This window comes from Hevea brasiliensis, chromosome 9, assembly GCF_030052815.1.
Source record: "Hevea brasiliensis isolate MT/VB/25A 57/8 chromosome 9, ASM3005281v1, whole genome shotgun sequence".
NCBI lineage: Eukaryota > Viridiplantae > Streptophyta > Magnoliopsida > Malpighiales > Euphorbiaceae > Hevea > Hevea brasiliensis.
The window spans coordinates 93,362,109-93,373,036 of record NC_079501.1 but is presented as its reverse complement, the minus strand read 5'-3'; positions in this window follow the sequence as shown (position 1 = coordinate 93,373,036).

The window sequence follows — 10,928 nt, the reverse complement described above, 5'->3', positions numbered from 1 at the left end:
CTTTTTGTTATGTTGTAGAAATCAAGTTTCTGATTTCAAAAAAATGATATAATCTGCCCATTTTATGTGGAAAATAAAATGGTAGGTGATGATCCCAACCTTACTGAGAAGGTTCAGGATCCACATTAATTTCCTAGATCAAATAGCAAAGGTGTATGGTTACATCTTAGCAACTGTCAAGAAATTTGGGACATGTACTGGAAGAAATTATATAGTAAAGCAGTGATACCATGTTAGCTTTCGCAGATTATTATGGGTGTACCCTTAAAGATACTTTGTGATGAGCACTTTCTTAATTGTTAACTTTTAACAAAGGAGGTGGAGGGGAACTCGAACTTGAGATTTTCTGTGGACTATATGATTCCTGAACGTAAAATTTTCATTCTAATCATTGCAGCCTGGCATTGCTTTGCTTCTCAGAACCTGTCAAACTCCACTAACTGCAGTGTTTCTATCGTCAATGATGGAATTACTGAATGGAACTCCATTGGTGCTTATCTGACATTCATCCTATGAATCCTAAGCTTGTCGATCCTTCTATGCCCATTACTGTTACACCACATTCAATAGTTGTTGCACTTCTAAGAGACTTCAATGCTCCTGCGTGTGGTTAGATGTGTTTCGTAGCCTTCAATTATTCTCTCTTTTAATGTGTATGTTAGAGTTTTTTAAGATCCAAACCAGGCTTTGCGTGCAAATCAAATCCAACTATGACCAGCTATAACAATTGTTTAGAAAGTTTAACATTTCAGAGTTGCTGTTTGCTGAAGCACTGGAGATTTAATCAGGCAAGCTTGGTAAAATTTTATTATGATCTTACCGGGGAATGATACAACTTCTGTTAGGTTGACATTTTCTGAACAGAAAAAAAGATAAGAAGGTCCTGGCAGCAACAGAGAAAGAAGAATACCACCCCTGAAAATTCCATCCTTCAAAGAAGGTAACTTTACTAATTTTTATCCCTACTTCAAGCCACCGCCAAGACAACAATGGTGCATTTTGCAGAAAAGAAGAGATTTCAAAACTGATTTCAGAGAAAGGTTTCTTGGCAGATGAATCAAGAATATGACTCCAATGAAATAGAGAGCGTGCAACTGCCGCGGCAGCTGCTGCATATGCCATTTCACCATTGGAAGAGTCAAGAATTCAAGAACAGAAATGATGGTACGGTAACAGTTTCTAGTCCAGGGCCTGGTATAATATTGTCTGTGAAGTTATCAGGTAATTAAAGGTACAGCTCATTATAAGATAATTTCTGGAACTAATTATAATGAAATAGTCCATCTCATCAGGTGAAGATTCAATGAGAAGTCCAGAAATCCAGGATGAAAAAACACCAGTAAATTAATGCTCTTGCTCCTGCTCCATCAATGAAAAAGGCAATTGAGCAGAACTGATGAAATGCAACCTCAAAGCCAGAAGACAAAAACTGATATGCCTGCCATAAACCCTGAAATGGAAGTGCCAAGACCTGACCTGCCTGCCACAACTAAACCTGCAATTTCACCAGCTAAATTCGACCCGCAAACTACAACAGCATCTGGAATAGGAGAAACAGAAGTAGATGCTTGGTAGAGAGCTGAGCTGACTAAGATTAAAGAGAAGTACTTCATCACTTTAAGAGTGGTATTTTCATTTACTAGCAATTAGAGTCATATGCTGTTCTTCTTCTAATAAACAAAATCTTCAGGTATGAGAAATTGGATGCCGGAATACTTTCCTGGGAGATGAAAGAGATGGCAAAAATAGAGGTTCAGCCGGCGTGGCCTCAACCAAGAACGTTTAACGTGAAGACCATTGAAATCAGTAAGAAAAGTATAGAAAAAAAATTGGAGGGAAGGAAAATGCAAGAAATTGAAGAGGCAAAGGCAGGCATGTTTCTGCTTCTGAATCAAACCATTATTTAGCATTTTCTGACATGAAGAAAAAAGAACAATCTTTTTCCATAAAATGTAATTCTGTAAACGAACATTTCTTGCACAATTCTGTATGTTAGTTGTATTCATCAAAAGCAATGACATTGCCAACAGTGAAACTATGAAGCTAAAACCATCTATAATTCATCTGCTCATGGCAATTAAAAGATGAGTATCTAAATTCCCCAATACAATTACAAAGAAAAAAAAGCAGGAATCCAGCCAATCATTGGGATTTTTGACATGAATCTGTCCCATTGTATCAAGAATCTAAAATGCTAATTGTAATTTCTGGGATATATAATTATCATCTTGAGCAAGGATGACAACGAAAATCGCTGTATCAAAATTTTTATTAATAATTTTAATATTCAAACATGCTTCCAACCTAATTAAAATTTATCCTTAACTACTTCTATTTGTCTAACATAGAAGGATCCAAATAATGATTATGATTTCTCTACACTTCGTAACTTGCCACAACTCGAGGTCCAATGGGAAAATTCGAACAAAGGTGAAAGAAAACTAAGCACACTATCCTTAATTGACGCCTTTCTTATTTATTTTATTCTTATTAAAATTAGCAATCAAATTCAATGGAATGCAGAATATCTTTCTTTTGTTGCAGTTGAATGTTGAAAATTGATTGTAATAACTCACTCACTGAAGGAAGATTATAGAGAGAATTAGAGTTATTAGAGGCATATTGGAAAGAGAATTTGTAAAGTTGGAAAAAATAATTGAGGGAAGGAAAGGGAGGGAAAGAAACCTTTATATTAATCTATAATAGTAATATTAATAGATTTAAAACATTAACACAAGCTAATTAATAAATGATCTTTACATCAAATACAATAATTGCAGAACAACCATGATGCGCTGCTAGAAGACCATTTTACCCTTAATTAAAGTCAAGATGAAACTCCTCTTGAGTCTTGTGTTGGCATGCACCCTTAAACGGCTCCAATTAATGAAGCTCATGGGTTTCTCTTGAACTCAACTGCCTCCACTGAAAATTAAATTAAACATCACCTAGAATTGGTTAGATTTTGAAGAAAAAAATAAAAATTAAAAAACCCACAAAAGCATACCATTTCCATGCTTGTTTTTGCCAAAAATCTACCCTTTCTTGTCACAGATGAGATTATAATGAAGCACATCACATGATCAAAAACAAGCATGGAAATAGCAATCTTGACGATGATCTCGCTTGTAGTACAAGGGATTGGTGAAAAAATTTAAAAAAATAATATATGACTAATCTATGAGAAAGATTGATCCTATTGTAGTAGTTACTGTAGCCCATTAATGCTCTCCCTCTCTCTCTGCAGCTGCTTCCGTCGTTGATGCTGAAGAAAGCATGACGAGGACAACGTAAAAGAAACCAAGAAATGCAAGGTAACGATGAAGAAAGAAAGAAGAAGAAGAAACTTTTGCTTAATAGAGGAAGTTGGCCAAATGCTAAATTTAATCGTGGGCTACTACTTCAAGGAGACAAAAACTACATATAGTATTGACGCTGGTATCTTCAATTGTGAAGTGGGTTTGGCCCAGAGGGGACTAATCTCTTCTCCGCGCCATATCTTGGATCAATCTCTTCACTTGCTGGTGACGGCGGAGGTGGCGGTGGCACGAGACGTCGCTGTGGGTTCATTCTTTGAAAATGAATGCACAAAGAACGAGAAGTACTCTTGTGAGAGAAAGAATCACAAGAAAGGGGTTGAGGGTTGAAATGTTGGTGGTTTCTTGGAAAGGAGTTGAAGAAAGAAGTAGGGTTTGGGAGTCTAGCCGCAGAGGAGACAAAAAAGATCAGTGGAAGAAATAGCAACAAGATGAAAAGGCAAGAATGACGAGACATGGTGTGGTTGAAGAAAGAGGAGTTGATGGAGAGGTCCAGAGAGAGAGTGGTGAAGAGACGCAGGAGAAAAGGGAGAGAAGATGGCGATAGAAGAAAGAGGGTTTTAATGCAAAGCAAGAGACCCATGAACGAATATAATTTTGCCAAAGAAGAAAAGGGGCCACCTTTTCTGGAGGAAGTTGGCAAAGACCTATCTCTTCATGTCATCAAATTATTCACGAATATTTATAGGTGTGGAAATTAGGAGATACCCAATTTTGTGCATTTCATTACTCCCATTTTTTGCAGGGACAGTTAGGGACATGTAGTTATTAATACTAAGTTACACCACACCACCAAATGATATATTCCCGACATGACATGGAAATGAGTTTGATAATTATTATATGAAATATTTATATTAAGATATATATAAAATTTATTATTTATATATAATAAATATATTAATTTTAATATAAATATTTGATTTAATGATTGTTAAATTTATTTTTATATGAAATTAAACTTATAAAAACTTATTTTTATATGAAATTAAACTTATAAGCAATAGTATTCTAAAATTTACTACTTTCTTTTCATTAAATCTCACTCTAGCTAGCTTACCTATAGCAACAAATAAAGTTGTTAATTGGACAATTTAATCTAATTTTAATATAATAAATTCTAATAATATGTAATTAAATTTAAATAAGTTTAAATTATAGTATTCAAGATAAGTTTGGATTAAATTTAGATTTTATGAATACCCGTCATTCGAACTCGTTATATAAATAAATAATTAATTAAATAATAAAATATATATTTTTGTAATAATATTTATATATTTTGAAATATTATATTTTAAATAAAAAAATTAATATTTTATAAGATTATTACAATTTTCAAATATAAATTATTAATTTTATTTGAATTATTAATTAAAATATATAAAATTAAATAATATTTAAATAATAATAATATTTCGATTCGAGATGGATATAAATAATTTATTATGAATTTTAATCAGATCTTGAATGTCACGACCCAACCTATGGGCCGGACCGACACTAGGACCTGGGCCAGCCTAAATCCCCCGAGGCCGGTAGTAAGCCTAACTATTCCTTAACCCAACTCTAAGGCTCATTGGGTCTAATTTCAATAATTCAACCGGACAAAGTCTGGCTATAAAATGGACCTTTCAACAGGGAGTTTCTGACTCACCCGACCTGTAAACACAATATATAATCAATTGGGGAGCTCAGCTCCCTCATCCAGCCCTACACACATGCATAAAATAATAAGTTTATAGGTCTAAAATGACAATTTATATTACAGACCTAATTCAAATAAATATTTCTAACACATGCGGAAATTCTAAGAGTTAACAGATTTATATAAATATTAATAAACAACCTGCGAGGGAGAAAAGCAGGTTAACCTCAAAAATATCCTCTTGTGGCCTGGAAAAATATTGAACAGGAGTGAGCGTTCGACTCAGAGAGTAAAATATCAATTTTAACCATAATCTCTATAACTATCTAAAGCTAATGCACCCTGTAGAGTGAAATGCAACATCAGCAATATTTTCACATCATAACAGCAAAAAAGTAATTTGGAGCACTCATACACCCAGTAATGTCAAATCATAAATATATGGGAGCTGATCCCCTATACAGCTCTCTTAAATCCAACCTGTGCCAGTAAAGAACTCAAGCCGGACTTTCTATAATAAACCAAATCGGGATCCCAGCGAAGAATGCAAGTTGTGTCTACCCCGAAGGACCGGGTCCTAGCGAAGATCTCAAGTCGTGTCTACCCGTCCTATCCATAGTCAACACCACATCACACGCACACCAACGCACGCACACTGCTCCAAATTACCATAACAACATCCATGGCACTTTAACAGTTGTGAATGCAACATAAAACGTGCCTAGAATTTAACTACATAGATATATGCATATAAGTGATGCATGGGCATGCTTGAACATATAATAATATGGAAATTACAATTAAAATTAATATTTTACTCACAGACTTGACAGCAGTCACTGTGGCGGTTGGGCGGAGGAAGAAAGCTATCCCGGCTCACCTGATAATTTTATTACAATTATTTAATATAATTGACTCAATACAAACCAAGAAAAGACCAAATACATCCTAAGTCGGGCCGAAAATCCGGCAGAGTCTCCCCTATACCTAGGACCTACCCAATCTGCATATGGGTTTAAAACACACTTCTATATCCACCAACTATACACCCACAACTCAATCATATCACACAGCCCCTCGTGGGCCCATCCAAACAGTCATCAATCACAACATGTAAAATTACAGTTTAGTCCTTATAATTGACCCTTTTTGCAAAAACTATCCAAATAAACTCTAAAATTTCTAAAACTTTTCCCCACGGTCCTTAGCAATATTACTAGGCTAATGCAAAAAGAATCATAATTTTCTGAGCTACCACGAATATTTTATGGATTTTTAATCTCATTTAAGCACTAGAAAATTAAGAAAAAGTAAAGTTTGGGTTTACCTATGCCGATTTCGACTCTGGGGACACGCTCGGGACGTTTGACAATGATGGGGTAGCCAAAATCTAGATCTAATTCGGAGACCTTTTTGGTAGCCGGTCTGTCTGACCGGAAATTCACAGACCCGGACAACTGTCGAATTTCCCCGAATTGAAGATACCTACACGAGGCCCACAACACGGGAGTTAGTACATAAATTTTACGGAATTTTCTAAGCTCATTTAATACTCAAAAAAATACTACGAAGTTTCGTGGGACCCACCAAAAAACGGTGTCGGAAAATTTCAAAATTTATATTGCAGCAAAGCTCTCGACGAGTGGAGCTCTCTAGTACTCTCGGTTTCCTCGTGGGGTTCACGGTTTGCAAGAAATCTAGCCCAAAAGTCAAAATGGGCTAAAACTTCCCGGACAAAAATTGGACAAACAGCTCGATGGATTTTGGTGTTCTTGGTGTCTATGGAAAGCTCTCGAGGTGTAGATGTTGTTTGACACAAGACCCGGAATCGTCGGTGGCGGATCTGATTCGCCGGAAGACGAAGCAGATGCGCTGCCACGCCGCGCGCGGTTTGCCGACATTCCATGTCAGAGCGCGATGGAGGGAGGCTGAGGTGGCGCACCGGCGAGGTGGAGAGGGCTGGGTGGCGGCTGGCCGACTAGGGGAGAAGGGAGGAGAGAGAAAATGGGAGAGAGAGAAGGAGAGGTCGGGACGCGCGCGGGGAGAAAGAAAAAGGAAGAAGAAGCCGGTCCGATTCGATCGGTCCGATCCGGTCTGGTTAGATTCGGCCGGTCCGATTCAAGATACAAAATTTTGAATTTTAAATCTGCCTTGGGACCGAAAACGAGGTTCAAAAATTTTGAAAAAATTCTAGAAAACTCAGAAAAATTCGTAGACTCTAAATGTATTTTTAGTTTTTGCCACGTGGTCGTTAAATTAATTTTTAAAAATCATCAAAGTTTTTATTTTCGGAAAATCGAACCTGATTTCTAAAATTCGAAAAATTTCAAATAATTTCCTAAAATTCAATTAAAATAAAATATCAATATTTACAAAAAAAAAATAAATTTAAAAATTTAGGGGTGCTACATTCTTCCCCCCTTACAGAAAATTTGTCCTTGAATTTTACACAAGGCAGAATAAAGTACAAGATTACACATTGAATAGATAAGGGTACTTGCTACGCATGTCCCGTTCTGACTCCCAGATGCACTCTTCCACTGACTGGCTCCTCCACAAAACCTTAACCATAGGAATCTGTTTTGATTTTAGCTGCCTCACTTGGTAGTCCATTATGGCTACAGGTTGCTCCTCAAACGTCAAGTTTTCTTTCAGTTCTATTACATCCTGCTGTAGCACATGAGAAGGATCAGGAATGTATTTCCTGAGCATGGAGATGTGAAACACAAGATGAACATGAGAAAGGTTGGGTGGTAGCTCCAACTGGTAGGCAACTGCTCCAACTCTATCAGTAACCTCAAAAGGTCCAATATACCGAGGTGCCAATTTGCCCTTCTTTTTAAATCTCATGACTCCTTTCATCGGAGAAACCTTCAGGAATACGTAGTCGCCTACTGCAAACTCCACATCCCTCTGCGGGTCCGCATAACTCTTACGCCATCTTGAAAGTTTGTTTTCAATCGTTCCCTGATTAAAGGAACTATCTCTGAAGTGTACTGCACTAGATCTACATCATGCACCTTCGCTTCTCCCATTTTCGTTCAACACAGAGGAGACCTACACTTTCTTCCATATAGTGCCTCATAGGCTGCCATCCCTATGCTGGAATGGTAACTGTTGTTGTAGGCAAACTCCACCAAAGCTAGCTGATCATCCCATTGACCTCCAAAATCCAAAACACTCATGCCAAGCATGTCTTCCAGTGTTTGGATTATCCTTTCGGACTGTCCGTCTGTGTGACACCCCTTACCCGTGTACAGTATACCCGAGAAAGTAATGCCACACGGTGTACCGGCACACTCTAATATACCTTAATTAATTTATATCATGCTTTTGAATATGATTTATGAAATATAATTTATTTAAACCATTTATCGAAATTATTATTTATTTAAGGTTTCGAAAATTTTAAAGAAAATCCGGCAGAGTACCGGCTAAAAATGGAGAAAACAGTTCTTCGGAACCTGTGAAAAACACTTCCAATATTTATATTCAATCATTCTCAAACTTCAATATCAAATTCTCAACAATTTTCAATTTCAGTTCTCAATCATCCATCACATGTGATAATCAAGTATAAATCACAAATAAACATTCTCTTTTCCATTTACAAACACAATTCTCATTATTTACATGATCATCAAAATACATTTCATAATTCTAAATACATATGAGAATATAAAAATTTAGTTACAAAATAACAAAATGACACCTAGTGCCCTACCAATGCACTGCAGGTGGTGAGGTGACACGGACATCGTGCGTAATCGCAGGATGGACTCACCCAGTCTGCGGTCTACTGGGCTCACGATCAGTATCTCCAGTACCTACGCGTGGCAAAAGCAACGCGCTAAGCAATAATGCTTAGTGGTGCAATAATAAAATAAAAGAAAATAGCAGAAAATAAATATGTAGTGAATGTATATGTTTTATTTGTTTTGAATTTGTATATCATTAACTTTGTCCACTTTCATTCATTTGGTTGCCCAAGTAACCTACACTAGATGACTAGACTGGATAAACGGGTAAACTGGCACTGGGTATCAAGTACCTCGGGCCGTCACACCATCGGTCACATATGCATCTCCTTGTGCAATGTACGGCTAACAAGCTGTGATAACATCAGGCACAAGGCCAAAGCTCAATACAAGGTCAGAATGGCTGAAAGCCATGAAATCACAGAATGGCATATTGCCATGTGCAGTACTGCTAACTGAACCCTATTGGCATGCCAAACTATCCAAACCAATCTTGTTAGGTATACTAGGACATTTGATACTTTTGAATTCTTTAAATTTTGAATTTCAAGTTTTGGTGTCACTATTCACCTCATTGGTCAACAAAAATGTTGACTTTTGGATAGAAAATAGGTGTATTGGTTTTAACACCCCAAACATACCACATTTTGTATTTAAAACTTGTTGGAATTGATTGCCATTACCATTTTTAAGCTTAAAACCAAGAGGGCAGAATTTCAGTTTTTGAAGCCTAAGTTTACTGTTCCATTAAGCACTGTTGCAGTGGGAATTTGAAGAAATGGCAAACATGAAAGTTGTTCCTTATTTTGTCTAGTTGAATTTCTTTTTTTGAATCACTCAATTTGGAGTTTTGTAGCTCCAGATATGGTCCAAAAACCACAGCTGGCCGGATTTCCATTCTGCAGAAATTACCATATCTACAGTAACATGAACAGTGACTGGAATCACTTTGTTGAATGGGTTCTGGCCATAATTTGGGGTAGGTTCCTTCATGAAAGTTGTTTGTCTATGTCTTAAATTATTGCTATAAAAATTTCAGGTCAATTGGCCATATCTACAGTGAGTTAAGGCCAAATGATCATTTGGTCATTTCTGCAGGTGCTGTTGCAGGGTATCCGGATTAGGACCAACTTTTGGTCCTCTTGCTTTGGTCTTTTGGGCATGGTTTCTTCAGAAAAAATGTGCCATTATAAGCCTACTTTCATGTCCAATTGGCCAAACACCAATTGGACCTACACAGCCAAAGTTATGGCTGTCTAAGTGGACTGAAATTTTAGTCACCCTGCTACTGTCCCTAGGCAGCATACTCATTCACTTTGCCATGCTACATTTCAGTCCAAATTATGGTCAACTTACCTAAAATAGTCATTAATTGACCATTAAAATGTTCTCTAACAATTTCCTAAGCCTAGTCAAATTTTCACTTCTCAAAACCCTAGTGTCCATTTCAATTTACTCATACACCTTAGTTAGCACACTAGGTCATTATCTATGCATATATATACCTTAAACATCATTTCTAGCCCACTCTAAGTTCAAAAAAACACTCATTCCTATTCCTGCAATAGGGCTGCCGAAATCCATGTACACATACACATGAGTTTTTGTCCATTTAAATTACAATTTCTTACTAAATTCAAGTCCTTAATCATGAAAGTAAAGAGGTTTAGGTATATAGATGCACTAACCTGAATTTAGCCAATCTCCAAGAGTTGAAAAACTCCACTCTTCTCTTCTTAATGGCTGTCTAGAGGTTGTTTAAGGTGTGGTATAAAATTTTAATGAAGAGAGGTTAGGGTTTTGTGGTGAAACAAAGTAAGAATCAAGCTTGGGAAGTGAGGTTTAATGGAGGTTGGGCAAGGCAAAGGAAATGGCTGATTTTGGGGAAGAAGAAGGCTGCTGCTTTCTTTAATTTTTTGGCCATATTTTTCTCTTTTTATTTGTTAATTGAATGTTTGTTTAAATATGATTGATGGTAGCTTTTTAAATGACATCATCATATGTCATAATTTGCTTTTTATTTCATTTTTCTTTTCTTTTCATCACTACTCATTTTCAATTTAATTTTTAGTAATGTTTATTCATATTTTATGTCATAATAATTATTTACTTAACTGGACAAGTCGGCAAAAAATCACCTCTGAAGGCGAAATGACCAAAATACCCTCCGTTTGGCTTAACGGGTCAAAATTGTCTGTACCAATT